Source organism: Athene cunicularia, assembly GCF_003259725.1.
Source record: "Athene cunicularia isolate RWA chromosome 2 unlocalized genomic scaffold, athCun1 chr2_part1, whole genome shotgun sequence".
In the NCBI taxonomy this organism is placed as follows: Eukaryota; Metazoa; Chordata; class Aves; order Strigiformes; family Strigidae; genus Athene; species Athene cunicularia.
In genome coordinates this window covers 33,065,210-33,071,245 of record NW_020799095.1, presented here as the reverse complement: position 1 = coordinate 33,071,245, position 6,036 = coordinate 33,065,210, and positions in this window count along the sequence as shown.

Here is a 6,036-nt window from a genome sequence, read left to right as displayed (position 1 = left end):
GGGGGGGGGGGCGGGGAGAAAACCTGGGTGGAGATTGCTGAGGTGGTCAGCAGAGAGGAAAATCTCAGGCTATTCAATTCTCTATTGTAAGCAGGTATGCCTGTAGCAGAAGGAACTAATTGTGGTGATTGTTAGGAGCAGAGAGAAATTAAATGCAGCCTGGCAAAATTCTGCTCACTCGCTTGCCCCAGGGCCAGCATTTATTTATTTATTTATTTATCATTGGGCAAGGAAGATACAACTGATTTATCTTCATTATAATGCTAAAAGGCACAGAAGCAGAACTTGTGCGCAGACTGTATTTTTTATTATGATTTTGCAAGGCTAGCTTAGTTGATACGATATCTGTACAAATCACTACCGCATTATGTACGTTCCTCAACATGGCGCTACCTAGACCTATATGCAGGTTATATTTTACACGTTGTTAACTAATAAAACATCTGCATTTGTGTACGAGAATATGACGAACTGCTACGTGGAAGGAAGAGGTGGGATGTGCACAACTCTCTTACCCCCTAGAGACATCTGAGTCTGCAGTTTGTATGCAGGATATCTCAGGTCAAGCTCTTTTCTCTCCTTGAAAGTTTGAAGTGAAATTATTTAGATAGAGGAAGAATGGAGGGCAGGCAAAAAAAGAATGACTAAGGTAGCTTCCTAGATGGAGGGCCCAGCCAAACACACGATTAACGCAGCCATTTGAGACGCATTCTAAACAGTTCTCTGTAAACGTATGTTCCAATATACTTGAGAGTTTAGAAATGTTTAAGGCACGTGTGAAAAATGGAGATGGGGAGACTGGAATGTAGTATGTTTGAGTTTGTGTAAAATCATTCAGAGATTGTTCTCAAAAATACCCCACCCCATACCCAAATGTCCTATCTCAACACTGAATACAAATTTGGACATTAAACTATTTATATTATAAAACATGCTTACACCACTGGTTTTATTACTTTTAAAGCTTGTAAAAATACCCTGAAAATTGCAGGTGCAAGCAATTACTCTATAAGGAAATAAAACAATTAATATATCCCGGTGTTTTAAAAAAACGCAAATTATTTGAAGCTGATAGATACAGTGTCCCAGCCCTTCTTCATTCTTGTCAAGAAAATGACATCTAATTTAAAAAGCATTCTCAATGATTCTGTTAACCCTGACCAGAAAAAAAAAAAAAAAAAAAAAAAAAAAAAAAAAAAAAAAAAAAAATCACAGTACAGCAGCAAATCTGTCCTTTATTTCCCTGACAGGTAAATTAAAATAAATATCCTTTTGAAATTAAAATATATTAAGTATATTTTAATTTGTTGAATGAATTTATACATTTAGTAAAACTCAAACCATTTTTTTTTTCTCATAGCATTTTTTTTTAATTCATTGAGAGGGTCTTCCTGCAATTTCTTCTTTGAAAAGCAACTAGTACAATTCACGGGGCTTGCTTTTTTTTTTTTTTTTTAATGTTAGCTATTTTAAGGCTCAATTTTTAGTTTTGTAAAGAAGCATCACCAAAGAAAAAATTAATCACTTTGCAACAACTTGATTAAAGCTGCACCATGGCAACATGAGTATATTCATGAAAAACCTACTGTAGAGTTTCAAATAAAAATATTTTAATCTCACACCATGTAACGTACCAGCTCAGTATTGAACAGCCGGAAATTTTGCTTTGGTCAAAATTCAGTCAAGCCTAATACATTCAATTATTTAATGAAACATTTGTTGTCTTTTTATGGATTTCTGTTTAATTCTTTCTATAGACGAATGTACATGGACTGAAAGAAACTCCATGACTACCACCTTATGGCATTGTGTAATATTTGATGGAGAAATTTAGATAACCTCTTGATAGTTCTGTAAAACAATCATTTAGAGAAAACCTTTGAAATGCAAAGTAGGAAAAGAAATGCATTACCACTAAATAAATACTGCAAACACTAAGCCTGTAACAGCTATGGAATCAGAACATGAAATCTTGTAGCATATATGTTCTTATGATTGTAGTATTTAATAAGCACTGACATGACACAGAAGGCCAATTTTCTTTTTAGAAAAAGAAGCCTGTCCTTCTTACAGTGATATATAAGAGATTAAAATAATTAGAGAGGAATATAATTCAGTGAGTAAGAATGAGTAATTTCATTGTTAATCTAAATGCAAGGAGAAAATCCAATTCTCTTAAAAGGAACCTACAAACCCTAGGAGCTGAACAAGTTTGATTATAAGAAACATAGAAGAAGATTATATGTTTTCCTGTTTTTTAGATTTTAGAGACTTTTTCAAATGGACCAAATGCGTAAGTGAAAGAAAATTACGCTCTCTAAATGCAAATTGCTTTTAAAAGTTTAAAGAATCCCTCAAGAAATTGTTAACATATTAGTGCATAGCACTTTAGCTTCATTAACAAAAATAAAGAGGTATTCACCTTAAACTTATACTACAAATGAATCAGTTTCAACAATAATGCTAAGAATTTTGAATGCTTGCTTTAAATTTCACTCTTTTTTTCTAAAATGTGCAAAATCATATTGTAAATTTAGTGGATAAAACAAAGCATTAAACAAGAAAAAGCCTTTCATTTACAAAACTACATTACCACTTGGATATAGCCATCAGAAGTGTCTTCCAGGAATATCAGAAAAAGCACAGACTTTCTAGAAAATGCATACTATATTAGAAAACATGACTTGATATTGGGACTTGGAGCTGAAGAATGGAGAAACTCACTTCTTTCCAGAAAGCAAATTTCTCATAGCAATTTTTACTCTATTTTCAGATCGGGTCTTTGTTGAGAAAGCTTTGATCTTTACCTATATGCAAAAGGATACATGCTGCAGCTAAAGAGCTGCAACTGAAAACAGGAAAATTGCAGTAACATAGCGATACTCAATAGGTAGAATAATACATCTCCCGATTATCCATTTAAAATACATTGATGCTTGTCTGCCTTTTATTTATGTGGGTTTAAAACATTAACAGTCTTGTTAACTGAAATACATTCTAATCGTGAGTATTTGCTTCATTTCTGGGAAGGCAGCAGCAAAACGGTCACTTTACACAAAATAAAATGCAACTCTTGTGTGTTGACCTTTGCACGCAGCGTGTTTTAAATGACAGTCTGCCTTAGATCCAACAAATTATTTCTATCCATGTTCAATTATGAAGGATATAGCACATCTACACAACATATTAAAAATTTTAATGTATCTTTACATGCTTACTCTTAAATGATACTGAGAAAAAGTAAAGTTTTCTTTTTCCTCCTATTCTTTAATATCCTGCTCAAATCTGTATTTAACACCTATCCAAGTGCAATGTACTGAATAATTTTAAAGTTTCAACATTTAACATGTAGTCACTTCTTGATGGGGAGTTTACATGTTATGCAAGTACAGGTAGCAGCATCAAAGGTCACATCAGTGCATCTCCTGGACACCATGCCTCTTCATATTTTGTGGTATTTTCTTTTGTGCAACCGCAATTACAAATTTTGAAATTTTTTTAGACTGCAGAGAAAGGGGGAAGTAATTCCACCAACTATTGTATTAATTTTCTTGCTTTTAATTGTATTATCACTTTTGGAGACTTTGGCAAATTCCACTTAACTAGCAGCAATGGATAAAATCGGTGTTTTTCATGTACTGCTTCTATTACTGATGTTGGCATTTAAATGTTAATTTCAGACTGAGGTTTACAGTAAACATGAAACAAGGGATTTTCTTTCAATGAACAATCTCAAACCAAAATTTTAAAAGAAGGAATCCTAGCGCAGTATGTTTTTAGGTGCAGTGATTATTTCCTTTTAAAGATTTAATATTCCCTAACTGACAGAAGTTAAAGATTTAAACGTGACAATTTATAATTCTCTACGTTAAAAAGGCATTTAAACGTTAACCACATTTTTATATGAGTCAAGTCAAAGTAATTATAATTAGAGTATGATACAAAAGAAATAAACTTCTAGCAAACCATATTGAACATTGATGGTGTATTAAGCCCTGAAAACCTGTGTTAATAAACTCTGGAGTTTAGATTATATGCAACTTAAATGTAATGCGGGGTTTTTCTTCAAAGAAGAATACTTCATTTCAAAGTTTGGACTTTTATGAGGTATGTATTAATTAATTGGATTTTTATTAAATACATTTACATAGCATCACTCCAAAACCAAGCCTCAGATTAATTTTCTTCTGTAGGCCTATCTCTATGTAGGATTTTGCTGAATTAACATTCCATACAAATTAATAGCTTTTTTTTCATGTTTGTTGTGTTACTATCAGCAGTGTGATACTGTGTTGTGTCACAGGTCACATTTATTTGATTTCGATTTAGGAATGGTATCTGTACTACCTATTAAATACGAGAAATGACATGCAGAATTTCCCATCAAATATCTTAAATACAGACCTATTTCAGATGGATTTGTATAAACAAAACACATATATGTAATATAGGCGTGGGAAAGGAAAAGCTTGTTTGTTATATGCTAAAGCAAATTGGAGTAAATCAACCGCATCCGTGGGCTGTATAAGCAATACTACTCTGCTTTTCCCAGTACTATTTGGACAAAACAATGTTACTTTTTTATTTAAAGTGTTTTCTTCTCAACAAGGGGCCACCACTTCCCAATCTCAAAAACACGCCCCAGAATATGTTAATTAATTGTATTGTGTCTCTGAAAGAAAGAGGTTGCCAAATGCAATTAAAAAAAAAAAAAAAAAAAAAAAAAAAAGGTCTTTCCATCAGTGAGCTCCGTTCCCACTGCTAGTTACCATCTAATTTCAATTCCACATATATATATACATAGATACATTTCCTCTAGGTACGACTTTGACCATTAAAAACTGTCTAAGAGCAAAAGTCTAACTTGACCACATAGGGTGTATCTGGGAAGCTTAACATTCCTGGCGAATTAAGCGCGCAAGCCTGGGATCACTTTTTGTCAATCTTACTATGGTACTTCAGAGTCGGGAATGTGGGTAATTTTTGTATCATGGTACTTCCCAATTAAAATTAACAACAATGCTCCTTTTTGAAAAAAAAAAAACCTTAATATATGAAATATGTCAACACAGTCCGCACAAATGCAAAATAAAGAGCAATGAAGAACGGCAACAAACGGTCTCGCCCTATTTTTTTTTTAATCTTCCCTTTCAATAAGACAGTTTTCAAATAGCAATATACTGTTTTAGTAAATACAAGAGCATTAAATGTCTTTTTGAATGACGCTTTCTATATTTGTAGTTACCTTTTGAAAATTGCCAGGCAGCAATTAAGAGTAAATGCATCTCCAGAATACTCAAGTAGGAGAAGCAAAACAAAACAAAACAACAAAAATCTTTCTTTCCTCGATCTTAAAAGTTAATACCTTTAGATATTACTAGGGTGGTGTTTTCCTATTAAATATTACTTGCATCTTCAGCTTTCAAATAACATGGATGCTTTTTACCATCCAAACTGAATTGAGCTTTTATTTAAAGGAGTCCCACAAAAGCTTCGAAGTTTACAAAGACTGAAAGAGAAGTCCCAAACTGTATTATCTTAAACAATGACTGCAAGCATGCAACTTCCCAAGTGTGCGTTAGGGTATTTTCAGCTAGGTGATATCCATAAACATCATCCTTTAACTTCTTTTATGTGCAGCTCACGATCTACACAAAACATGAATTTCCTGGCGATATATTTAATAAAATCTAGACATCACTTCTAATATTTTTAAATAAATTCTCATGCACTCGGAGATAACTTGCTAAAAATAATCACAGTTCTCCTAGAAAGGATTTTCTTAAAATAACTAGTTCTCTATAAATTTTCCTCATCATAAATATAAGCCCCTTCCCGTTTTAATTTAATCTTTCAGAAACAACGTGCAGAGACATTTTTTTCCCCTTAAAAGACGAAGGGCACTTGTTGGAAATTTTCTTGAACATCAAGTTAGTCAATTCTTCCTCTGTGTAATACACGATAAAGTTCAGGTCTGAAATGGCGTACCAAAACAATTTAATTTCTAATTATTTTCGGGGGGTGGGGGGTGGGGGG